This window comes from Lepidochelys kempii, chromosome 3, assembly GCF_965140265.1.
Source record: "Lepidochelys kempii isolate rLepKem1 chromosome 3, rLepKem1.hap2, whole genome shotgun sequence".
NCBI lineage: Eukaryota > Metazoa > Chordata > Testudines > Cheloniidae > Lepidochelys > Lepidochelys kempii.
In genome coordinates this window covers 178844398-178870260 of record NC_133258.1, presented here as the reverse complement: position 1 = coordinate 178870260, position 25863 = coordinate 178844398, and the positions used below count along the sequence as shown (strand labels likewise).

At 42.9% G+C, this 25863-nt stretch overlaps 1 protein-coding gene across 4 annotated transcripts in view; it reads left to right on the top strand.

Annotated features, from left to right (window-relative positions):
- Positions 1–256: 256 nt before the first annotated feature.
- The window catches only part of SPTBN1 (spectrin beta, non-erythrocytic 1), a 214493-nt gene continuing 188886 nt past the window's right edge, over positions 257–25863 (top strand). The window contains exon 1 of one of the 4 annotated variants that reach the window (XM_073339156.1): positions 257–473. The gene's annotated coding sequence lies outside the window, so the exon portion shown is untranslated. Of the gene's footprint in view, positions 535–1113; positions 1195–8473; positions 8571–25863 lie in introns of those variants that run through there. The other 3 variants (XM_073339157.1, XM_073339158.1, XM_073339159.1) reach the window with 3 other exon arrangements.

Here is a 25863-nt window from a genome sequence, read left to right as displayed (position 1 = left end):
CAGCCCCGCGCCTTCCCGCTCCGCCTCCATGTCGGGCGGGTTGGAAAGTCTGTTCGGGTGCCCTGGTCTGCTTGCACCACATCGCGGCTCCCAAGGAAGGGGAGGGAGGCCCGGCCACCCGGGTGCGTGTAGCTCCGCCGGCGCTGCCGCGGCAGCAGCGGGGCTTGCGGTGCCGCTTGGCCGGCTGCCGGGCGCTGGGGAGGGGCGGCGAGGGCGGAGGGCGCCTGCGCTGCCACCCCCTTGACCGCCCGCCGGCGCGGGGCGCGGGGGGTGTGCGCGCGCTCTCCCCGCCCCCTGGCTCCCGGCGCGGCGCAGCTGTCGCTGTGCAGGCGGAGGGGGCAGGCGGGCTGCGGATTCCTCCAGTCACTCCCTTGCGCTGCCGCCGCTGCCCGGAGCGGCGTCGCCCCCCACTCGCCGCTGCGGAGCGGAGCCCTCAGCTTGCCGCGACGGGAGCGGCTCCCCAGCCCGGCGAGGTAGGGGCTCTCGGTGCATGCGGACAACAGGGCACAGCCATGATCGGACCCCCCCGCCCCCGTAAGAGTCCTACCGCGGGGAGGCATGGCAGAGGCAGGAGGCCGGGGGGATGTCCCCTCCCCATGGGGAAGAGCACACGCAGGGGACAGTAAGGCTGGGAAGCGGGAAGTGTGTGTATCTGATGGGGCGGGGGGTGCAGAGAAAGGAGGCGCGGGCCTGTGATGCGCCCGGCTGAGTCTCCCTCTGCAGAGGGAGAGGGGGAGAGAAAGGCTTCCCCCCTGCCGCGGCGCGGGGGACGGGGCCGTGGGCTTGCCAGCCCGGCGGGAGCTGGTGGGAGTGGGTGCGGGCTGCGCGCACCCAGCGCTATAGCCGGCTCCATCCCTCTGTGGCAGTGGGGTTATTGTGCCCCCTCCGCGGTCTGGTTTGTGCGTGGACAAGGCGATGAGTGGTCCAGCCGCAAAACCGGGCAACGACGGGGGAGCGAATGACAGCAGGGAGCTTCAACCCCCCCCCCCCCACCCCGGACCGTGGGAGCCTGGCATAGGTGGCTGCCTGTAACGGTACATGGGATGCAAACAGGCGTGGTCGGGAGCTAGCTGCGCTGCTGCCGCCGCCGCCGCCTCTTCCTCCCCCCCATCTTTCTGGACTGGGCGCACACCAGCTCTGGGGGAGACCGGTCAGTTTCCCCTCTCTCCTTCCCTCCCCCCAGGACTTCAACAGGTTCGTGTTTTAGGGCTGGATGTGGATCTGCCAGGGTTCCCTCTGTTGGTATAATCGGCATCTTCGTTACGTATTGGTTGGATTGCGGTAATAGTGCCTTTCCAGACCATAAAGCCTAATCAGACTTGAATTTATCTGTGTGGAATGATAAGGACGTTTCGCCTCCCTGTTCGCTCTGTTGCAGTATTTATATTTGGGAAGCATGTGTGTGCAAATCATGCCTGTGTTGTATATTGTTATGGTTTTCCCTTTCCTTTATGCCTGAGGAGAAATGATGCAGCACAATGCAGTGATCTGACAACGTTTATTCGGGTCTTTCCGGCTACATTTTGCATGATTCCCTTATGCACTGTCAAAACCCCACCCAACAGGAAATCGAGATTGTTTTTTTCCCGGGAACAAACGCAATCACCGCCCTATCATTCTACCCGCTTGCCTTTTATGTTGGTGGTTTGTGACTCTGATCAGTGTGTCGTGGAGGTGCAGATGGCAATTGTGCGTTTAGGGTGTGTGTGTGTGTGTGTGTTTTTGCTTGCTCTTGGTTTCTGTAATGGAGGGGGAGTTATGCGATTGCAGTTCTGCAGCTCTAATGCGGTCTGATGGAGTCCAGCCTGCAGCTGTGGAACATTAATCTGATACTACAAAAGTAGCAGCATTAGGGAGGGGTTACAGGAAGAATGCTATTGTAAATGAGAGGAAACGGTGTACATTTATATTGTACCAGATAGGCACCTACTGTTCTTGCACCATTTAAACGCAGACTGTATGTAAATCAGGTGGATATAGTCAGGCTGGTTCTGGATATTAAGTGCCCTTTCACATTATGCAGGAGAGCATGTTAGACCACCTGGTATTTCTTTACTTTATACATGAAAGGTATTTGTGCTGTCATCACCATTAAATCTTTAAATTCTCATACTGTACATTTAGGAATCTAAAATGTTTTTTTGCAATTTCATTAGTCTCCTTTCAGATTGTTACACAATACTGTTGCTTATATTTACAGAAGAAACATTTGTTTTATTTGGAGTGTTTGACTTCCTGACTTCTAAATGATTAGCCATATAAAGTTCAAACTTATTGGTTATGAGGCTTTGGCTTAAATTTTTAATAGTCTGAAAGTTTTATGGACCTGAAATGCCTGTATTACTGAGGTGAACACATAATTAAAAAGGCATAATGCATGGACTTAAATTAATTTGTATCTTCCAGATCAACAGAGTAGTTTGATGTCTACAGGCCTGTTTTAACCAAAAAAACCCAAAAAAACCCAAAAAACCAAAAAAAACCCCAAAAACCAAAAACTCCACCAAAAAGCAGAGTTCTGCCAAATATTGCAAGACTGCAGTATCTCTGAAAAATCCGTCTTTCATAGCAGTGTAAAGTGACATTTTAAAATCAAGATGACTTAAAAATAATAATTTAAACATAGATCCTTTGATTTTGAAGTATATGAAACATTTAATCTATTACAAGACTTAACTTTTACGCAAAAATCGAGTAAGCAATTGAATATAACATAAATTCCATTCCAGTCCTCCAGTTCTGAGGAAATTTGCATCCTTACAGTCAGAAGAGTGGGGTGGTGGGAGAGAAGAGAGATTGCTTTCTAGATAATGTCTACATAAGATTTTGTGCTTTCATCATGAGATTGTCCATAGACCTAGATTTTGAATTATCAATATAAAAAGTAAAATTCCTGTAAATGGAAAATAAAACTACCAAGGTTTGAGATTTCTTGAAACATTATATACAAAGGTTTGTTGATAGAATTGTGGATATTATGAGCTAGGTGACTGATTTTTGATTATTTCTGGCCTGTCCTGAAGATTATCTAGGCAGTTGGTGTTTATTACTTTATTAAAGAAATCTTAGCAGTGTGGAAGCGTCACAGGAAACTTATCCATTTTGACTTGTTAGCCAATGTGCAAAACTCCCAACCAGAAAAAGGACTTGAATGTACGATGAAGCCTCTAGAGTAGTCGTATTTACCACTGTGGGCTGCATTTACACAATATATATACTACCTGTATGGCCCTGAGGATGTCACATGGGCTGCAGCTATGTGCCGATTTGGCCAAAGGCGGCCCGTGGGCTGAGAATCACTGCTCTAGAGTGAAAGATGTACGTTTATGATGGTAATGGTGACAAAAAGCAGTAGGTGGCCAAAGAATTAGTTGCTTTTACCAAATTCACTTCTACTGTTTAACAGTCTAGTTGTCAAGATGGTTGACTTTTCTGAAGAAAACTTGCAAAAATGGTTGTTGTGATTCCAGTGTGACACAGCAATTCTTGGTGATTAGTGCTGGCTAGTTAATGTGTCGCAACTGATACTAGGAAGACGCTAAATAAAATGAATAAACCATAGTATTTTTGCAATATTAAACCATACAGTTTATTCTTTGCATACTGTAACAAAGTTGGTACTAAATCTGGTAGTAGAGTAGTAGCATTGCTGTAGAACAAGTTCAATGAAGTAAATTGTATGTGGTAAAAGGTAAAGCTTGTGATGGAACATAAATGAGTAGTTGTGTCAGAAAGTGTTGCAGAACCCTATTTCAGCTTTAGTGTGGGATGAATCCAGAAACCCTTGGGATTAATCTGTACGTGCTCCCAAGGATGGAACAGACTGATGGTGAAACGTTTGTGCTCACGCTGGTCATGTTGTACACAAACCAAAGCACTACTGCATGATCTAATTTAAGGCCTACCTGCCTTTAAATTGGACATATACCTTCAAAAGAAATGTGATGAAAGCCCTTTTTTCATATAAAGATTTCTTGAACTACCTCTCCTTTATCAAGGGCCCCCACAGTGATCATTGACATTACATAGGCTTGGAGAAGTATTTTATATGGGTCAGTGTGACATGAGTCCTACCAAATTCATGGTCCATTTTTGTAAATTTCACAGTGGTAGCATTTAAAAAAATCTTGAATTTCGTGGTTTCAGTTATTTATATCTTAAATGTCATGGTGTTGTAACAAAACATGAATATGTATTTTAAAAAAGGCAAAATATAAACATGTAAACCCCTTAAAACTATTTCTCAAACTGGGGGTCCGGACCCAAAAAAATGGGCCACAAGGCGATTGTAGCGGGGGTCACCGTATGGCCCAGTAGAGCTGGGTGCCCAGCTCTGAAGGCAGCACCACCACCAGTAGCAGCATGGGAGTAAGGGTGGCAATACTTTAATCCTCCCCACAATAGCTTTGTGACCCTCTTTTGGGTTGGGACTTCTAGATTGAGAAATGCTGTGTAGTTTTGTATATTTTTTACCCTGTAGTATAGGGTACTTTTATAGTATATAGTAAAAATACACAAAAGACCAGATTTCACAGCGGAGACAAGATTTCATGGTCCATGACTCGTTTTTCATGGCCATGAATTTGGTCGGGCCCCAGACATGAGACATTCACCTCTTTTGTGAGTGCCTCCTGTTGGGTGGGTGTGGTGCTGCAGTCTTTTTTTCTCCTGGCACCCCCTATAGGTTGTCAGCCTCATTAGGCAGGTCTTCAGTGGCTCAGTTCTCCAGCCAAGTCACACAGCTGATATGGTTGAACCCTTTCCAGAGTAGGGAAAGTCCAGCAAAACTATTTGTCCTCACCAGGGTCTTCCGCCCTGTCTCTAGGCGCTTTACATCCCAACTTTCACCCAGGCTTCTAAGCTAGCCTTGTCCTCTTTTTGGGGCCTTAGGCTGCTTTCCCAGGGGCTTGTGTGGGTGCAGAAAAGGATCTGGGGATTACAGGGGATGAGAAGCTGGATATGAGTCAGCAGTGTGCCCTTGTTGCCAAGAAGGCTAACGGCATATTGGGCTGTATTAGTAGGAGCATTGCCAGCTGATCGAGGGAAGTGATTATTCCCCTCTGTTTGGCACTGGTGAGGCCACATCTGGAGTATTGTATCCAGTTTTGGGCCCCCCACCCACAAAGGATGTGGACAAATTGGAGAGAGTCCAGCAGAGGGCAACGAAAATGATTAGGGGGCTGGGGCACATGACTTATGAGGAGAGGCTGAGAAAACTGGGCTTGTTTAGTCTGCAGAAGAGAAGAGTGAGGGGGGATTTGATAGCAGCCTTCAACTACCTGAAGGGGTGTTCCAAAGAGGATGGAGCTAGGCTGTTCTCAGTGGTGGCAGATGACAGAACAAGAAGCAATGGTCTCAAGTTGCAAAGAGGGAGGTCTAGGTTGGATATTAGGAAACACTATTTCACTGGGAGGGTGATGAAGCACTGGAATGGGTTGCCTAGAGAAGTGGTGGAATCTCCATCCTTAGAGGTTTTTAAGGACCGGCTTGACAAAGTTCTGGCTGGGATGATTTACTTGGAGTTGGTCCTGCTTTGAGCAGACAGTTGGACTAGATGACCTCCAACCCTAATCTTCTATGATTCTACTTTGGTCCTTCTACTACTCCAAGTACCGATCCAGGGACCCTATAAACAGCAGCCACATATCACTGCCTTCAGTTTGCTGCTGCTATTCCCTGGGCCTTTTTCCACATAGCCCCTTTTTCTTCACCCGTTACCTTAGGAGTCCAGTTCTCCAGTCTAGTAAATGCAGCTCATTGAACTCCTTTGGCCAGCACAGAGCACCCATCATTGACTCTCTGGTCCCATCCAGGAACTGACCTGTTCAGGCCTTGCAGCTCCTTTTAGCTGAGCCTGTTGGGCTCTGATAGGCTGCACATATACAGCCATTCTAGGCAGGCCTGGAGGACATATCTTTGCTGCTTCTTTCCTGGGGCGGGGAGGGGTAGGACCATGGGGCCTTCAGCAGGAGGCCTCAGAGGGCCATGGACACCCTGTCACTGTCAAGTTACATGAATATACATGTATGCAGTTTGACCGTTTGTACAAAGTATTGTAATTCATTTGTGAGGAGCCTGTGCTACACAGCTCAAATGAGACAATTTATTTATTCAGATTTGTGGGTACTACATACAAATTAAAAGCCTGTACAGTGGTTTACCAATAGCCCAAACATCTTCCAAATCTAAGTCCCAAGCAGTCACTGGCCCCCAAACCCTCCACTCCATAATTGTGGGAAAACCTTTGCAAAAAGCTGTATTTTGGGCTCAGTTGGACCAAAGCGAGGAGCCAATTCTGGAGCTGATGTATTGCCCCAGATAGTGCCCTATACCCATCCCACTCCCATTTAAACCAGAGAGCTGCACACGAGAGCAACACAGATAATCACAACTGCTGCAATAATTCCTGTGGCGAAAGACAACCTTTTAGGGCCTGATCTCCACTGTGCAGTCAATAGGAGTTTTCCCTACAGTACCCATGACTCAAATGATAAGGGATTTTTTTTAAAGTCAAAACCAACCCATAGGTCTCCTCGTGTTCCTAAATAACAGCAATGAGAGCTTTGCCTCTGACATAGATAGGAGCATTACTCAGATGTGTAGCTCTGTCTAGGCCCAGCTTGACTAGATTTGACGTCAACAGTTAAACCAGGACTGACTTTGGCCCATTGGTTTTAAAGTTTATTTGACAATCTAATGCCATCTTCTTGTTTTTATTGTAGGTTTATATCTTCACTTTAAAAATCCTCTTCTGGGTGTTTGTAATCCCTATATAACAATCAACGGTTGCCTCATGAGGAGAGTGTGAGAGGGTGGAGTATATGTACTATCTAATGTTACACAGGTAGAATCAACTTTCTGCAGGTATGCTGCACCAAAGATGACCTTATCCTGTGTTTAATTTTGTTTCACATATGATTTTCATTTGTCAGATTTTATTATAACTCTTAAAATGATCTGCTGTAAATTTATTTTTTTAATGAACATGAGTACTGTGGAGCAGCAATTACTTCTGGACCTAACAAAGGTTTACTTTTCTTTAATGAAAAGTAGCGTTACAGAGATTTCACACATGCAAAATTTTTATTATGTATAGCTATATCCCATCTGATTTACATAACATCATTCTTGTTGCTGTTTAACTCATCCTATGAATTTAAGCAGTCTAATCTTTTTAACAATTTTGTTGAGCTTTGGCTATTTTTAATTTGTAGTTAAGTGCTAGAACGAATTGCTCCTGTCAAATCCCCATAGAAAATGCATACTTTTGCTGCAGAAAATCCTCTGTACAATTAAGAAATGCTTGAGTTTATAGCAAAAATTTTCAGGTTTCTTTACCACAGCTTGAGAAGGTGGATTTTTGATGTGTGTTTATCTGAAAGAGAGTGATTTCTGTATGGCTTTTAATATATGCTACAGGAAAAAGATCTACAATCATATGTAATCTTTGCAATCTGTTGGTGTCTATCTTACTGTGCCCAATGACAGATTAAAGCTGAAGAGTAATTTGAGCTGTGTTCTTTTAGCACCATTGACTGTTTTTCTCTGACCATTCCCCCTTATTAGTGATTTTTTTATTGTGCTGGTGTCATTTCAGATGTTTCTGCTTTTATGTATCTTTTGTTTTCCTTCCGTAATTTTTTCTTCTGCACAAATTAAGCTTTTCCTTAAGCTCACTCTATTTTTTTAATTGTACACAGGACTTCTTTTAACTTGTAACAATTGTCACTAGACTAGAATGCCTTATGCTAGTTTATAGTCACTTTTTTCATTAACTCCTTTGGAAATGTGCCAAGCATTGGAACTTTTATTTAAAACATATATTAGTTTGACTTGTTCAGCAACCTTGGCACATCAAGAAAACAGCATGAACTGAACAAAAGGGCCACTCTGTGTGAAAAATTTAGGCCAACAAATGCTAATTCACACCTGTCAGCTACCACGAATAGACTAGTGGCTAATACCAATTATGCCATTGAACCAGAAGAGGTGTGCCATTAATCTGCTGTTCAGAGACACTCACTGCACTGCAATCAATCTGTTCACAGGTAAATTTTCCAAAATTAAGTGGATTTTCCATTTACTAGGGCCCTAGTAGATTTTACTACATGCAGCTCTTTTGTCTGAAAAAACTCCCTGAGTGCAAGGTTTATCTGGTCAGATCCTGGAGCTACACCTGTTTATACCAGCTGAGGATCTAGCTTTCCATCCACAAAGCATAATCACCATTTGTTCTGTTGAAGATATTAAACTCTGGTAATGGGGGATTTGCCTCCTGTTCTGCCCCATATAGCTCAAAGCTCTGGGCAAGAATGTTGTCATCTCTTGTCTTTGTTTTATACAGTGTTTTTTTTTTTTTTTCCAGTTGTAACCTGAAAGAGGAAATGCTAACCCCAGTCCATGGAGAGGGTTTCTTCTTCACCCTCAGTACGGAAAGAGATGGATAAAGAAAAGTTAGAAAAATAAAAATGAATAGAGGCTGATTCAGCTGTCACATTATGCCAGTTTTAACATGATATAACTCCGTTAACTTCAATAGTGCTAATAGTGATTTATGCTGATATAAGAGGGTAAGAATGAGTCCCACTCAGGGATTTTCAGTCAGAGATCTACTGGGTAGCTAAACTAGTTTATTTCAGGTTATATGCAGCATATTCATATTTTAAAGTAGAATATGCAGTTCTGGAAGAACAGTTTTTGACCATGATGAATCAGTGGAAAGGATGATCAAAAGTGGAAACACTTATTGGAATTAAAAAAAAAAAAATGTCTCCCTGCGTCTCTCCATATTCCAGACAAACTAAATAACAGACAGATTAATGACAGGTTTCAGAGTAGCAGCCATGTTAGTGTGTATCCACAAAAAGAAAAGGAGTACTTGTGGCACCTTAGAGACTAACCAATTTATTTGAGCATAAGCTTGCGTGAGCTACAGCTCACTTCATCAGATGCATTCAGTGGAAAATACAGTGGGGAGATTTATATACATAGAGAACATGAAACAATGGGTGTTACCATACACACTGTAACCAGAGTGATCACTTAAGCTGACAGGTTTCAGAGTAGCAGCCGTGTTAGTCTGTATTCGCAAAAAGAAAAGGAGTACTTGTGACACCTTAGAGACTAACCAATTTATTTGAGCATAAGCTTTCGTGAGCTACAGCTCACTTCATCGGATGCAACTGATGCCCAGAGCCTATAACTTAATGTTAAAACATTTGTTGGGATCTATTTTAATTATGGTCTTTATAACTTGGACTTTTGGAGGAGCTTGTTCCAAATGTTTTTCTCATTTGCAGGCTAAGATTGTGCAAAGTGACCTCATGCTAGTAAAGGGTGGGTCAGTTATAATGTGGAAAAATCTCAGTCAATGTGTCTTAGAGATAAGTGGGACTGAATCCCAACTAGGGCTGTGCATTAAGTACTGGAATGTGTTGGAGACCTGCCAGCAGATTGGAAGCAGGACACTGCGACAAGTACTAATGCAGTCGCACTATACCTTAAAATAGTACCCTGGATAACAAAAGATCGGAAAAGTTGTCACTTTACCTCATTTTAGCACAAATTTGTTCCTTAAAATAGATTAGAGAATGAGTATATATTTTTTCTGATTTATGCTCTGTTTGCTTTTTATAACTTACAGGTCCTCAAAAACCTTTAACACAGGGCAGAATTGCATTGCAGGAAAGAAGGAAAATAATGATAACTTTAACACTGGGGCACAAGTCCTTGATTAGGCAAGACTATCCATTACCTACTCCGATACCTGAGTAAGGACTGAATAAGAATCTATACCTTTGCTTGGAACTCGTGTAGTTTTTTCTCAAATTTGTCTTCATCTGTAAGCAAGTATTGAGGTAGAGATAAGCCAGTCACACTGGCACAGAGTTACATGAAGGCAGGATTTGGACTTAAGATTCTGGATGTGAGCAAGCAATATTTGAATATTTAAAATGAATATTGGTTTACCATCAAATACTGAAGTAGGCTTTGTTCAATGGTAAAAATAAGTTTATAGAATTTTCAGCTCCATGTCAAATTTGTCAACAGAACAATTTGACCCTGCATTTTATTCCTTTTGCATAAACGTTTTAAAAACTTAAAACCTGTGATACCTAAAGTAGTTTGTTATGGAAAGAGGATGAGTGTGCTTCTAAATGGGCACTACGGAGAAAACAAAGGGTATGGGCTGCTCTTTTGGAACAGCTTGTGCTATTGAGCCAGTATGTGGTTCTGGTCAGCATTGGTGAGAATCAGCTATAGAAAAGCCTGGAATGAACCAACCATTCTCTTAACACATATTTGTGTTGCTGTGGGGACCAGAACAAGAAACACTGTAATAGGAAGAGGAGAGTGGAAATAAAATGGAACAGTGAGGATACAGAATGAAAAATACATATGTAAATCATGACCTTTGGATTTGTGCAGGTCTCAGGACTAAAAATCTGAGTTGCATTTTTTTAAAATGACACAACTTACTTCATTTGGGGAAAATATACAGCACTTTTGATCTCATTTCATATTTGGAATCAAGGCGACAGCAGTAATTTAGCTCTGGCTGAAAAGGAGGGGCTTGCTCCTTCATTTTGTTCACCCGCATTGAAATCCTGGTCCCAGGACAAAGGTCCTTTTGAGCTGGGCTCAGGGCAGGACTCAAGTGTTGGGAAGAGGCACAAATGGCTTTACGCCCCCCTTGTGCTCCTCCAGTGGTGGTGCTTTCTCAGGGTGGGGGTTTCATTCAGCATGTAGCGTACCTTACAGAACCCTCAGGGCTGCTTTAAGTAATGCTAGCTGGTAATAACCCCCGGAAGGTCATTTCAGCAGCCGGGCATAGGGTGGAGCACAGTGGCACTATGACCGTGCCTTCTCACTTCCAATGCTGGTTCTTGGAGGGGGCGTAGTGTACCAGCTACACCAGTTCTGCACTACCTGGGGATTCCCCAATCCCAGCTGGCCAGCAAAAATAGCTTTAAGGATTTGTATTGTTGGAGTGTTGCTAAGCATCATTGTTACGTTTGTTACTAGTACTGTATAGTGGAATTGAGAATCAAATTCAAAAATTTCCATCTGAGTTTCACTGAACTTTCCATTTTCCCAGTCTTGTGGTCTTTCAGATTTTCTGCATGTATTAGGTTTATTCATTTCCAGAAATTACATTATTTAAAAAGCTATTTGAGTCATGACTAATAAAATATTAGGTGGCACTGAGTTAAAGGAGCAAGTAAATGATGGCAGTGGATTATTTTCAGAGAGATACTTCAAAGGTATGCTTAGATAAACAAGGATAACATAAATTCTGGATAAATAAAACATACACTAAAGAGGATTAAACATATTTGACCCAGACAGGTATTTAAATAACACCAATACAATAAAGAATATCTGCTAGTTATTAATTAAAGTCTCAACTGGATTCTTAAATTTATTCAGTCATGGAAGAAAAGAACGATGTTCATAGGTAGCCTAGTTGCAGTGGAGTGATTTTCTTTTCCTGCTGTGCTTAATCCATATCATCATCATATGGACAAGCATGGCGAAGGATGGCCAGAGCAAGAGAAGATCGGAAGACATGTTGTGATCGGCTCAGTCTCAACCGATGAAGGACCGACAGTCTACGCAGTCTGTGCTGTGCTTAAAAAATGAATTGGCCAGATCTTCTGCTAGGATTAATCTACATTGCTCCACTGAAGTCAGTGAAGCAATACTGATTTCACCAGCTAAGCATCTGGCCTGAGATTTTGAATTCTCTTGGTATAAAAAAATGCAAATGACTTTATTTGGGATGCACATCGATCAGTTAAATTTTTAACCAGTGTAAATAATCTGAATCGGGAGAGGAAAGATTTATTAACAAAAGTGTCCATAAATCACTCTTGTAGATGATGATACCCTCTGTATAGAGAGGTTTGAGTGACACAGCTCTTATCGTATCTGTGTTTTGAGTCTAAGACAAATAATCCGAATGTGTAGTAAATCCTGTGTTGGATTATGCTACCGAAGCCTGTGAAACAAAGATCAGCACTGATAATTCTAAGAGAAGGAATAGATTCTCAAGATGCTTGCTTAAGTAATACTTTATGGTGACAGGGCAATGTAAAACTAGCAGTTTAAATTGCTTTGACCACCATTTTCTTTTAAACAAGCAGATAAGACATTATGGAAATCTAGGGAGCTGCTCACTAAAATGGAACTGACAGGTGAGGACCACATGGACATACCAACAGTAGGTGGAGCAGTGAGTTGGTGCATGATACGCCAGCCATTTTAGAGATGTTTCTACAGCTGTTTTCAACTAGCGGAAAATAATGTGAATCACTTGGGATTGCTGTAGCTGGGCTTGTTGAGAGAGTTCAAAGAGTCACAGAGTTCCTTAGATTCCTGGCATGGTTCTGTCACTTTAAGGGCAGTTTGCAAAGTCACATGTTTAAGAGCATCTTTAACAGTAGTTGATATAGTACAGCAGTTTTCATTTTTAACCTCTGGGTGTCATAAGCAATGGCAGAAGGCCAAGGAGCCATTGAAGGGATTTGGGACTGAAATTAGTTTTAGCCAAGCTGGATTATAGTGGCATCTACTAGCACTCTTTTATAGTTAAAAGTTTTTGCATATTTCTTTGTAAAACACCAGTCCTTTGTAGAGCTTAGTAATTTGCCTATTAAATTACTCTGTGCTATAATTTGGAATATTAGGAAATACAGACATGAAACAAATACTTTTGATTGTTTACAATAAGTAGAAAAATGTATCTCAAAAAGTTTTTAAAATATAACTTACATGTTTTGGGTTTAAAATATTATTAGCACATGTTCAGTCTGTAAAAGATTAATGTATCAAATGACTAAGATATTAATTTTGGAAAGTGGCTGTTTTGCTGGCCGTCTTATTATTTTATTAGAAGGATGTTTACAAATTGTGTTACAAACATGTTATTTACAGAATTAAAGTGATCAGGGATTCACCCTTGGTCTAACTCCACTGAAATCATGTTTATGTTTATGATCGTTGCAGCTCATCAGTTCTATACATTTAAAGACATCATTTCTTATCGCAATAACAAAACAATTTTGAGAATCAGGCAAAAGAAAAAATAACAGAATCAAGCCCTGATCTGGCAAATTATTCTGGATAGCCGTGGGACACAACTTGCAAGATTGGAGCCTTAAAAGTGAAACTCTCTTCTTCGGCTTTGTGCCTCAGGATTGTAGTGCCTATAAAACAGCCCACAGTGTCACATGCTGTTCTGAAGCATTTGTAACATCAAATTAAGAACTCTCATAGCAAGATGTGTGTTTGTATTAAATTCTTGTGCCCCCTCCGTTGTGTTCACACATTAAGCTGATGTCCAACGGTCTGATTCTGCAAAGTACTGAACACCTCATGTGGTGAGAGCTGGGAGCAATCCGCACCAGTCAGACGATACTCATTATCTCGCAGGCTTGGGCCCCAAGAGCTCTGAATGTATCTGGAGACAGTGTGACTTCACAGTACAAAATGCTAACTGCTTATAATAATTAGTTACGTTATTGTAACAAGTGGCCAAATTCCAGCCCTGGTAATTTTGCAGGTTGAACTAATAATCTTCATCTGCAATCGGGTTCTCCTGTCTACCCATATTACTGTAACAGGAGTGGGCTGATGGTGGAAGTTGGTCCTTATTTTTCTGGCTCTTATCAACATAAATAACTCTTACTTTTGTTTCAGTGCAATGAGGACAATCTAGAAACTATTACACGTGAGTAGTCATTGGTGACTTCAGTGGGATTACTCCTGTAAGGGTTTGTAGTATCTGCCCCAGTATTACAGTTTACGGCATTGCTTCACCAAATAGAAAACACCTTAGACTTGAATACCAAAACCAAGTTTTGTTTTCATAGCTGAACATATTATAGGTTGGAGACTCGAACATTCAAGGTGATACATATAGGAGGGACACTCCCTAATTTTTAGAATTTTTTTTAAAGGTCATTTTATTAATTCCACCCTTCCAAATTGTGGAGGTGATATATATATATATATATGTGTGTGTGTGTGTGTGAAATTGCAGAGTCATGAAAATTTATTATTTTAATCTTAAACACTCTATTATTATGTTCTCTGCCTGCCAACCATCTCCTCCAGGATTTACTCCAGCACTCCCACCCCCTGAATTGCTTCATAGAGTTGCCACCCAAAAAGAATATTTCAGGGGCAGCCTGATTTTTCATTTCTTGTTCCTCCCAAAATGTGGAATTACTCCAAAAATTACCCAGGAGTGAGGCCCAGGAGTTGGGCAAGATTTGGTTTTGGGTTAGTAATGGCCTTTGTAGACATCAAAATTGTTACAATTTTGAAGTTTTATCTCATGACCCTTCAGGAGTTTGATGCCATTTGGAAGGGTGGACAGATCTGAAATATTCTACTTTGAAGTCATGACTTTTTATCTATAGAAGAGTTGTATTATGTCTTTTTTTATTGTTTCTTCTGAAACCACTGCGATTGGACTTACAGAGCCTGATCTTGCAGCACTGAAGTCCATTCCGGTGGGAGCTGGTTTATAGCAACCAAGGTACCTGACATTTGAGGCAGAGGGATATGATTGTTCCAGGAAAAAAAACCCTTAGAATTCTTTAAAATATTCCTGAAATTGTGTGTGTGTTTTTGGCAACATATGTGACACATACAGGTAGTACAGGGGTTGTATTAAGGTTTTATTTGAATGTATTTGGGGTGGCATGCTAGGTGTAAATCAGGCTTCCCAAATTCATACTGAGAACAGTGAGTGATGTTACATAAACATACTGATGTTTATGTAACATCACTCTATCGTGTATCATGTATATTTATATATGAATGAGAGGAAGGGAGAGAGCATATTTGTTGTCTCTTGTATTCACTCTTTAGGAGATTTTCAAATGTTTGTTTAGTTTAATTTTTTACACCTTAAATCTTACTATTAAAATCACCCCACTCTCTTTTGAAGTGGCTGTGGATAGGGAAATTATTACATTTATCTGACCAGAGAGGCTCGCTCTTGTGTATATTTTAATATTTCCTTTTGTCCGATTTAGTTTCCATAAAAGGAAAATTTCTTTAAGATATATGGTAAACAAGCAGTGAAACTGACATATTGTTTGACAAGCAGCAGATAAAAACACTTTATTACAAATATTATTCCCCCCTCCCCCCAAGTATTTGATTTAAATAAAGGGTCAGCTCACCAGGGAATTTTATCATTGGTGGTCTCATACACATGTAGCATACTTAAATGTGGAAGCTTTTATTTAGATTACTGTATACACTGCTTATGCCCAGTAAGACTTTGGAATAGTTCCCTTCCTCTTTTAATAGTATAATGATAACCTTTAGGTTTCACTGGTGAAAGTTCTTGAAAATACACTAAAAAGCAAAATTTTCAAGTGGGCTTTAAATAAAAAACAAACAAAAAACCAATCGCTGCTTTATTAACAAATTTTACATTTGGCTAATCAAATTAGTGGATTGCTGAATCATGATGTTCTATCTTGTACAGATTACTCATAATGCATATAATGGTTTTTTCTCCAAATTGATCTTAATGTATGGGAGTAGACCTCAGCACTTTCTACACTGGTTCATAGCATTACAAGTAGCTTCCCGTTTTTTTTATTGTCATTGGGAGTGATGAATTCTTGTTCTCTTTTGCAAAGCTGTCCTTCCTGTTTTTGACTTTCATTAGCTGGTGCCTGGAAAATACTGGTATTTCTTTTCAGCTGCACTGGAACTCCATAAACATTTAACCTGAAGGGCACAGTATACCTTTGGGAAATGCTGATTGGAAGATTAGAGCATGCTGAAACTGGAATGTCCACAGCTTTAGCACTGTCCAGATCTGATGTCTACAAAAATAAGAGCCAGGAAAAAACTGCACCATTTCATTAAGACACTGGATAAAATACTGATTTTCAAGTCAACAGATTTCATGTGTTCATAAAAGCGGGCAACTAGAACTAGTACCATCTGATGACACTGTCTATATATAGTACAGCATCTAACAGCTGATGTTCTCAAAATTATTTAGAAAATTCCTTATCGCTCCCCTCTCAGATACGTAAGTAGAATCATCCCCATTTTACAAATGGAATCACAGATAGGTGAAATGACTTGTCCAAGGTCACACAATGTGATTATGGTAGAGCTGAGGTTACAACCCAGAATATCTGACTCCTAGTCCTGTGCTCTAATCCCTAGACAATACTCTATGTTAAGTATAACTAATAGTGCTTGTATTTTTAGTAGTTAAAATGCTGATTTAGTGATGGTTTTCAAAGATTTGATCTTAGAAGTCAAAACCAGGTTGTCTAATCTTTTGAATAATAAAAAAAAAATGTTGACAATCTGTTTATTGCTCTTAAGTGCTGATGTTATATTAGTGGAATAACTGAGAAAACAGTGATTGCAATGCTGTTTGCCGAGAAGCAGGGATTTGGGGTTACTGATGTATAGATGGATGCAGCAGCTTCCAGAAAAATGACATGTTCATGGAAATGATGTAGTTGTTCATGTTTCGGAGATTAGCACTGAACTGCTTTGAGTGTTGATTGTTGAGAGGGGTTCCTGGCCCCTTTGATAACAAAGTGTTATCCTTAGCTCTTAGCAAGCAAGAGATTCCACCTCACAGTTTGAACCAGAGTTTCTGTTCATGATAGTGTGGTGGAGATAAAAAGAAAAGGAGTACTTGTGGCACCTTAGAGACTAACCAATTTATTTGAGCATAAGCTGGTTCTCATGGGTGACTTCAATTTTCCTGATATCTGCTGGGAGAGCAATACAGTGGTGCATAGACAATCAAGGAAGTTTTTGGAAAGTGTAGGGGACAATTTCCTGGTGCAAGTGCTAGAGGAGCCAACTGGGGGGGAGCTTTTCTTGACCTGCTGCTCACAAACCAGGAAGAATTAGTGGGGGAAGCAAAAGTGGATGGGAATCTGGGAGGCAGTGACCATGAGTTGGTTGAGGTCAGGATCCTGACACAGGGAAGAAAGGTAAGCAGCAGGATACGGACCTTGGACTTCAGGAAAGCAGAATTCGACTCCCTCAGGGAACAGATGGGTAGGATCCCCTGGGGGACTAACATGAAGGGGAAAGGAGTCCAGGAGAGCTGGCTGTATTTCAAGGAATCCCTGTTGAGGTTACAGGGACAAACCATCCCGATGTGTCGAAAGAATAGTAAATATGGCAGGTGACCAGCTTGGCTTAACGGTGAAATCCTAGCGGATCTTAAACATAAAAAAGAAGCTTACAAGAAGTGGAAGGTTGGACATATGACCAGGGAAGAGTATAAAAATATTGCTCGGGCATGTAGGAATGAAATCAGGAGGGCCAAATCGCACCTGGAGCTGCAGCTAGCGAGAGATATCAAGAGTAACAAGAAGGGTTTCTTCAGGTATGTTGGCAACAAGAAGAAAGCCAAGGAAAGTGTGGGCCCCTTACTGAATGAGGGAGGCAACCTAGTGACAGAGGATGTGGAAAAAGCTAATGTACTCAATGCTTTTTTTGCCTCTGTCTTCACGAACAAGGTCAGCTCCCAGACTGCTGCGCTGGGCATCACAACATGGGGAATAGATGGCCAGCCCTCTGTGGAGAAAGAGGTGGTTCAGGACTATTTAGAAAAGCTGGACGTGCACAAGTCCATGGAGCCGGACGAGTTGCATCCGAGAGTGCTAAAGGAATTGGCGGCTGTGATTGCAGAGCCATTGGCCATTATCTTTGAAAACTCGTGGCGAATGGGGGAAGTCGCGGATGACTGGAAAAAGGCTAATGTAGTGCCAATCTTTAAAAAAGGGAAGAAGGAGGATCCTGGGAACTCCAGGCTAGTCAGCCTCACCTCAGTCCCTGGAAAAATCATGGAGAAGGTCCTCAAAGAATCAATCCTGAAGCACTTACATGAGAGGAAAGTGATCAGGAACAGTCAGCATGGATTCACCAAGGGAAGGTCATGCCTGACTAATCTAATCGCCTTCTATGAGGAGATTACTGGTTCTGTGGATGAAGGGAAAGCAGTGGATGTATTGTTTCTTGACTTTAGCAAAGCTTTTGACACGGTCTCCCACAGTATTCTTGTCAGCAAGTTAAAGAAGTATGGGCTGGATGAATGCACTCTAAGGTGGGTAGAAAGTTGGCTAGATTGTCGGGCTCAACGGGTAGTGATCAATGGCTCCATGTCTAGTTGGCAGCTGGTGTCAAGTGGAGTGCCCCAGGGGTCGGTCCTGGGGCCAGTTTTGTTCAATATCTTCATAAATGATCTGAGGATGGTGTGGATTGCACTCTCAGCCAATTTGCGGATGATACTAAACTGGGAGGAGTGGTAGATATGCTGGAGGGCAGGGATAGGATACAGAGGGACCTAGACAAATTGGAGGATTGGGCCAAAAGAAATCTGATGAGGTTCAATAAGGATAAGTGCAGGGTCCTGCACTTAGGACAGAAGAACCCAATGCACAGCTACAGACTAGGGACCGAATGGCTAGGCAGCAGTTCTGCAGAAAAGGACTTAGGGGTGACAGTGGACAAGAAGCTGGATATGAGTCAGCAGCGTGCCCTTGTTGCCAAGAAGGCCAATGGCATTTTGGGATGTATAAGTAGGGGCATAGCGAGCAGATCGAGGGACGTGATTTTCCCCCTCTATTCGACATTGGTGAGGCCTCATCTGGAGTACTGTGTCCAGTTTTGGGCCCCACACTACAAGAAGGATGTGGATAGAGTCCAGCGAAGGGCAACAAAAATGATTAGGGGTCTGGAACACATGACTTATGAGGAGAGGCTGAGGGAACTGGGATTGTTTAGTCTGCAAAAGAGAAGAATGAGGGGGGATTTGATAGCTGCTTTCAACTACCTGAGAGGTGGTTCCAGAGAGGATGGTTCTAGACTATTCTCAGTGGTAGAAGAGGACAGGACAAGGAGTAATGGTCTCAAGTTGCAGTGGGGGAGGTTTAGGTTGGATATTAGGAAAAACTTTTTCACTAGGAGGGTGGTGAAACACTGGAATGCGTTACCTAGGGAGGTGGTAGAATCTCCTTCCTTAGAAGTTTTTAAGGTCAGGCTTGACAAAGCCCTGGCTGGGATGATTTAATTGGGGATTGGTCCTGCTTTGAGCAGGGGGTTGGCCTAGATGACCTCCTGAGGTCCCTTCCAACCCTGATATTGTATGATTCTATGATAAGCTTTTGTGAGCTACAGCTCACTTCATCGGATGCATACTGTGGAAAATAAGGAAAATGTTTTTATACACACAGACCATGAAAAAATGGGTGTTTATCACTACAAAAGGTTTTCTCTCTCCCTACCCCACTCTCCTGCTGGCAATAGCCCATCCAAAGTGATCACTCTACCTACAATGTGCATGACAATCAAGGTGGGCCACCTCCAGCACAAATCCAGGCCCTCTCCCCATCCCTCGTAAAACCCACTACCCCGTTGGCAATAGCCCATCCAAAGTGATCACTCTCCTCACAATGTGCACGACAATCAAGGTGGGCCACCTCCAGCACAAACCCAAGGTTCAGCAAGAACGTCCGAGGAATGGTGGGGGGGAAGGAACAAACAAGGGGAAATAGGCCACTCTCTACAATGAATCAACCATTCCCAGTCTCCACCCAAGCCCAAGTCAACTGCATCCAATCCGCAAATCAACTCCAACTCAGCAGTCTCTTGCCGGAGTCTGCCCTCGAAGCCTTCCCGTTGAAGGACAGTCACCCCGAGACCAGAAACTGAGTGACCAGAGAGACCGAAGTGCTCTCCGACCGGTCCACAAATGCCACAGTTCTTGACATCTGATCTGTGTCCAATGGGGGAGTGGGTTTTGGGGGGTGGGGTGGAGAGAGGGCCTGGATTTGTGCTGGAGGTGGCCCACCTTGATTGTCGTGCACATTGTAGGGAGAGTGATCACTTTGGATGGGCTATTGCCAGCAGGAGAGTGGGGTGGGGGGAGAAAACCTTTTGTAGTGATAAACACCCATTTTTTCATGGTCTGTGTGTATAAAAACATCTTTATTTTCCACAGTATGCATCCGATGAAGTGAGCTGTAGCTCACGAAAGCTCATGCTCAAATAAATTGGTGAGTCTCTAAGGTGCCACAAGTACTCCTTTTCTTTTTGCGAATACAGACTAACACGGCTGCTACTCTGAAACCTGTGGTGGAGATGTAACTTCTCTTTGTGAGACTGTAGGAAAGGTAATAGGTTTGATTTGCATGGTCAGTGGTGTAACTGGCTTAATTAGTATTAGCATTGTGCTTAGCAGCATATTGTTTAAAGCTGTAGCTTCCTATTAGAAAAAAAGTAAACTTTGATGGCTTATTCCTGAGTTTCTGGCTTCAGAACGGAGGCTACAGGCCATCTGTAAGATGTCAACTAAAAAGGGGAGATGGGCTTGTAACTTGAGAACCCTAGCTCCTCTCCCCCCAAAAAATGCAGGGGAGGGGCAGATGAGAGGAATAATTGTGTCTGCTAGTAATTAGCATTTGCTATTTTTCCTAAATTTATGAATGGATGTTTAGTGCTCACAAGTGAGAAACCAAGAGGCTTAGCTAGAGACAGGCATGTTGCAAGTTTCCACCATCCAGTTCTACTGCTGTACCTCAGTGTTGACCTACAATACCTCTGCTACTCTAATTCAAGGTTTTTCAAATGCAGCCACCGGGAGATTTTCTTATGGCCACAGCCTCCTGGGTGTGATGGGGGAAGCAGTGGCCCCTCCCCTGGAGCCGCCAGCAGTGGTTTGGCCCTGTCCCCCTCTGGAGCTGCAAATGCCAGAGGAGCAGGCAGCCGGGTAAGTTCCCCACCTTCCCAGGAAAGGTGGGGCTTGGTCTTCCAGCTTCAGCCCTGGGAGGCGAGCTGCAGGCTACGGCTGTGTGGCATCGGGCTCTGTCCCCCACCTGTGGTGGGGCTTTGGGCTCTGGCACTGGGGTCACCACCTCTCGATTGCTTCTGGCCCCCACTGTGTCCTCCAGCTCCGGACCCTGGCTACAGGGCTTTGGGCCCCCACCACCTCCCCCCGTACCCTCCAAATTCCCTTACCATCTGTCACGGAGTCCCTGGGCGATGCTCTGGAACTGCTCCCTATGAAGCCAGTCAGGACTTTGGTGAGGTCTCCTCTCTGTGAGCAGACTGTCTGCAGGGCAAAAAGCTTGCACGGCTTCCACCTTCCTGGGTCTGACCTTGGAGCATTCAGCATCCTCTGCCCCTCCATGCGTTTCCCACAGCAAGTCTGCTCAGGCGGGGTCCTGTGGAAGCCAGAGGGTCCTGCACCCCAACTTCGCAGTCAGACGTGACTCTCAGCCAGCCAGTAAAACAGAGGTTTATTAGATGACAGGAACACGGTCTAAAACAGAGTTTGTAGGTACAGAGAACAGGACCCTTCAGCCGGTTCCATTCTGGGGGGCAGTGAGCCAGACAACTATGTCTGCGCTTCATTCCTCCTCTCCAGCCAGTCCCAAACTGACTCCCCTTCCAGCCCCTCCTCCTCTGGGCTTTGTCCCTTTCCCAGGCCAGGAGGTCACCTGATTCCTTTGTTCTCCAACCCTTTCGCTATCACCTTACGGGGGGGGGGGGCGCCCAGGCCATCAGTTGCCAGGAGATAGAGTGTCGGCCATTTATGTACACTGGCCCTTTGCTCTGCAACAATTACACCCCCTTATCCCACCACCTAGAGACTTAAGAAATGCATAGGGGAAACTGAGGCACCCCTACAGTATTCAGAGGAAACATTACGAACAGTCCCACTTCATCACGCCATCCCCCCTGTTCCCTACCGCCTCCCCATCCAGGGCTTAATTTGTCTCCCAGCTTGCCAGGGCTGAGTAAGTTTGCTGTGAAAAGTGGTATTTGTATGTTTGTTTGTTAATATCACTTTTCACTGCCTCCCAACTAGCTAGCAAGTGTTCTGCTGTGAAACGTGGTATTAACAAATATCGCTTTTCACAGAAGCAGACTTACTAGCTAGCAAGTCACCAAAAAAACAAACAAACAGAAAAACCAGCAACCAAAAGGCAAAATAAATAACAAAAAAGTCAAGAACATCAAAGCACCTTATTTGTGTTTCTATTCTGTTTAGATCCAGTAAAGAAGAGAGACAAATGTACATTATATTTATTATTGAAGCCTGCAAAAAAACCCCAAACCCATACATAAATAAATTACTATGATTTCTACATGTATATGTGAATATTTATTTGTTTTTCCTAAAGTTAATTAAGTATTTTAGGAAAAATTATCAGAGCGGCCAGCAGCAAGAGTTGGCCACACTCTGAGGCCACTAAAAATATTGCTGTGAGAACCTTGGATCTCTGGAGCAGAGAGACTGCCAGTAGTGACTGACTAATGCTTTTGCTGTGTTACGGCCTCTTAGTGAGACTAGACTATTTCTCCCAAACTTCATTTCCACGTGTAATCCAAAATGGGATAAAAACAACAAGGAGTCCTTGTGGCTCCTTAGAGATTAACAAATTTATTTGGGCATAAACTTTCGTGGGCTAAAACCCACTTCATCAGATGCATGGAGTGAAAAATACAGTAAGTAGTGTGTGTGTGTGTGTATATATATATATATATAAAAAGATGGGAGTTGCCTTACCAAGTGTGGGGGGCAGTGCTAACGAGGCCAATTCAATTAAAGTGGAAATGGCCTATTCTCAACAGTTGATTACTTTTGTAGTGCTAACGAGGCCAATGCAATCAAGGTGGACATCACCCATTTCCAACAGTTGACAAGAAGGTCTGACACCTTCTTGTCAACTGTTGGAAATGGGCGACGTCCACCTTGGGTCGTGATTTGTATTGTGTTGCTTTGTGCAGATGGAGCTCAGGCAGAACAATGAGAATCAGAGTAGCAGGCAGTGGAGCTATTAAGAGGCCACCTGTTGGGGTGGGTGTGAACTGGCTGGGCAGCTGCATTTGGGAAGAAGGTCAAGAACTTGTAAAATGTGAATGTAAATGAGGAGCCCTGACGAATGATGTCCTCAGCCTATGTACTGTGGGATTGAGCAATCCAACCAAAATGTGGATTATTTTTTAAGAAATGTTCTTGTAGATTAGCTAAAGGAAAGGTTTTAATAATAAAAATGCAGTTTCGGGAAAAGATTTCTCTAAACTTGCTGTGGATAAACCGATGCTGGAAATAAGAATTGCATCTGAGATGAAATAGAGAAAAGAAAGTAATACAAACAAAAATGACCAATTTGTATTTAATGAAAGAAAAAACATTTTGCTTTCCCTGTGATTCAAAGGACTTAGTGTCATCGGTGAGAGGAGGGAGGAAACCACCCAATGCACAACTTTCATCAGTGCAGTGGAGTTCAGAAAGGCTTTCAACAAATGCTGTGCAGCCAAAATGATTTGTCATCTGCTGCTCAAGGAAATCTAATTTTCCTTCTGATTATGTTGGACCAAGTGAATGATGATGGTGCTCTTGTTTTTAATTGTCATTGAATTTCAAAGTGAAAACGGATCCTTTTTTCTGTCCCTTTTTCAAGTTTAACTTTTGTGGGTAAGGATGAGACTAGCAATATTTTTTTTATTGACTTAGTTTTAAAAACAAAACAATAGCATTTGAAATCAGATCAATGTTCAGCTTAGTTGACTTGCATATTTAGCTGTAGTCCACTTAAAAAGTAAAAAACAGAGGAGAGAATTTCTTAGCAGTTCGCCCTCCCCCCCCAGTTGTTTAACTGCAAAGAGTACATGAACATTGCAGGAAACTGTAGTAACAATGCCTTGCATAGTGACAGGTTTCAGAGTAGCAGCCTTGTCAGTCTGTATTCACAAAAAGGAAAGGAGTACTTGTGGCACCTTAGAGACTAACCAATTTATTTGAGCATAAGCTTTCGTGAGCTGTAGCTCATGAAAGCTTATGCTCAAATAAATTGGTTAGTCTCTAAGGTGCCACAAGTACTCCTTTTCTTTTTGTAGTAACAATAATACCCAGCCCTTACATAACACTTTTCATCTGCCTCTTTCAAAGCACTTTACCAAGGTGGGGAAGCCTTATTGGCCCCATATTCAAAATGATGCTGAGGCACGGTGTGGCGAAGTGACCTGCCACGGCTACACAGTGAGTTAGTGATAGAGCTGGGCTCCAAACCTGGTGCCCTGTCCACTGGGCATGTGGACTCCTCATTGATAAGTGTTTGACCCTGCAGCTGAAACAGTGTCTGGTGTACCTGACACATTCAGAGATGGGCACGCTCTGGTTAGTGACTGCTGGTAATGTGCCAAATTTGATCCTGAGAACAAAAGTCTTTTAAAAAGGGGATGAATTCTGCTGTCTGTTACACTAGTGTAAATCCAGAGACTCCTCTCTTGTCAGTGGAGTGACTCCAGATTTGCACCAATGGAAACTCATATACCTTTTCAGATGGGATTATGTGCACCTTTGTATTGGCCTCCAGCTGCTTGCAAAGGGGCACAGTAGGACTATTGCTACATCTCCAGCCAGCCCAACGACATTCTGTTGGGAAACGGAGCATCTTTGGTAGTGCTGGTCTGGTCTGTCCCCTCTGCCCTTTACCATAAGAGCGCACAAGCACTGGCATTTGGGTTGCTTTGTGTATAAGGTGCAGAGGGAAGGAAGGGAAGTCCTCTCCGAGTTCCCAAACTCAGGCCAGGTCTACGTTGCAAATTTATATTGGTATAACAACATCGCTCAGGGGTCTGAGAAGTCCACCCCCCTGAGCGATTTAGTTCTATCGATCTAACCCCTGATGTAGACAGTGCTGTTGATGGGATTGCTTCTCCTGTTGACAGAGCTACTGCCTCTAGGAGAGGTGGATTAATTGTGCCGATGCCCTCCTATTGGCGTAGTAGCGTCTTCACTAACGCGCTGCTACAGTGACTCAGCTGCGTAGCACTGCTGAAGCACTGTGCCTGAAGACAAGCTCTTACATTTCATATCAGCTGAGGAGTAGCAACATTTCTGACCTCTTAGTTTACAACTGTGTCTATCAAAACAACAAACCAAAACCCAACAACAACAAAAGGTGGTAGCAGCAGTGGAGCAGGGTCCTGACTGTAGAGTGAAAACCAGCCGGAATGGTGTCATTCTTTGTGTTAGTACGGAACCTAGAGAGTGGGGCCCTAACCCAGATTAGGGCCTCTAGGTGCTACCATAACATAAATAATAAGTTCTTCTGTACTTTACCAATCAGTTTATCTAAGTAATGGCAATATCATTTATTTTCCATTCCACTTGGTATAAACAGGTACAGCTTCAATTAATTACACCCCCTGTGGATCTGCCTCCCACCCCGTGTCCAAATACTTTTGGCCAAATTCATCCCAAGGGTAGCCCTCTGTGCTTCCATGGAGTAACACCAGGGATAGATTTCGGCCACTAGATATCCCACCTTTCATGTTACCAATGAACAATGTGGAATTTACTTCTCTAGTAGCCTGCCTTTGGAAGGGAGTACTCAAAACAATAGCTGGTTGATTTTTAAATAAAGTTGATTGTGTAGATGGAATAAAAATCAATATTTCATCACCAATACATCATGCTAAACAAAGGACCAGTCCTGCAAACTGTTAGCAGCACTGCAGACATCTTTATTCCCTCCCACATTTAGTTATATGGACTATGTTTTGTGATTGTTTGACCTATTAAATGCAAAATTAGCAACTTAAAAATTAAGAACTGTTTTTAATTTTTTATTAATGAAGTGCCTCATTGTATTTTAATAATAATTTGAAAACATTAATGTTCCTGCCACTGTAGTACTTACCCAGGCAAAATTCCCATTGGGTTATGACTACAGGTTTGGATTCCCAAAGAGATTTTTTTTTTAGTATTTTTATTTTTCTTGTATGGTTGATGTTTTATGTACCATGAAGAAGAAGATGGTTGAACAGGCTTGGCTT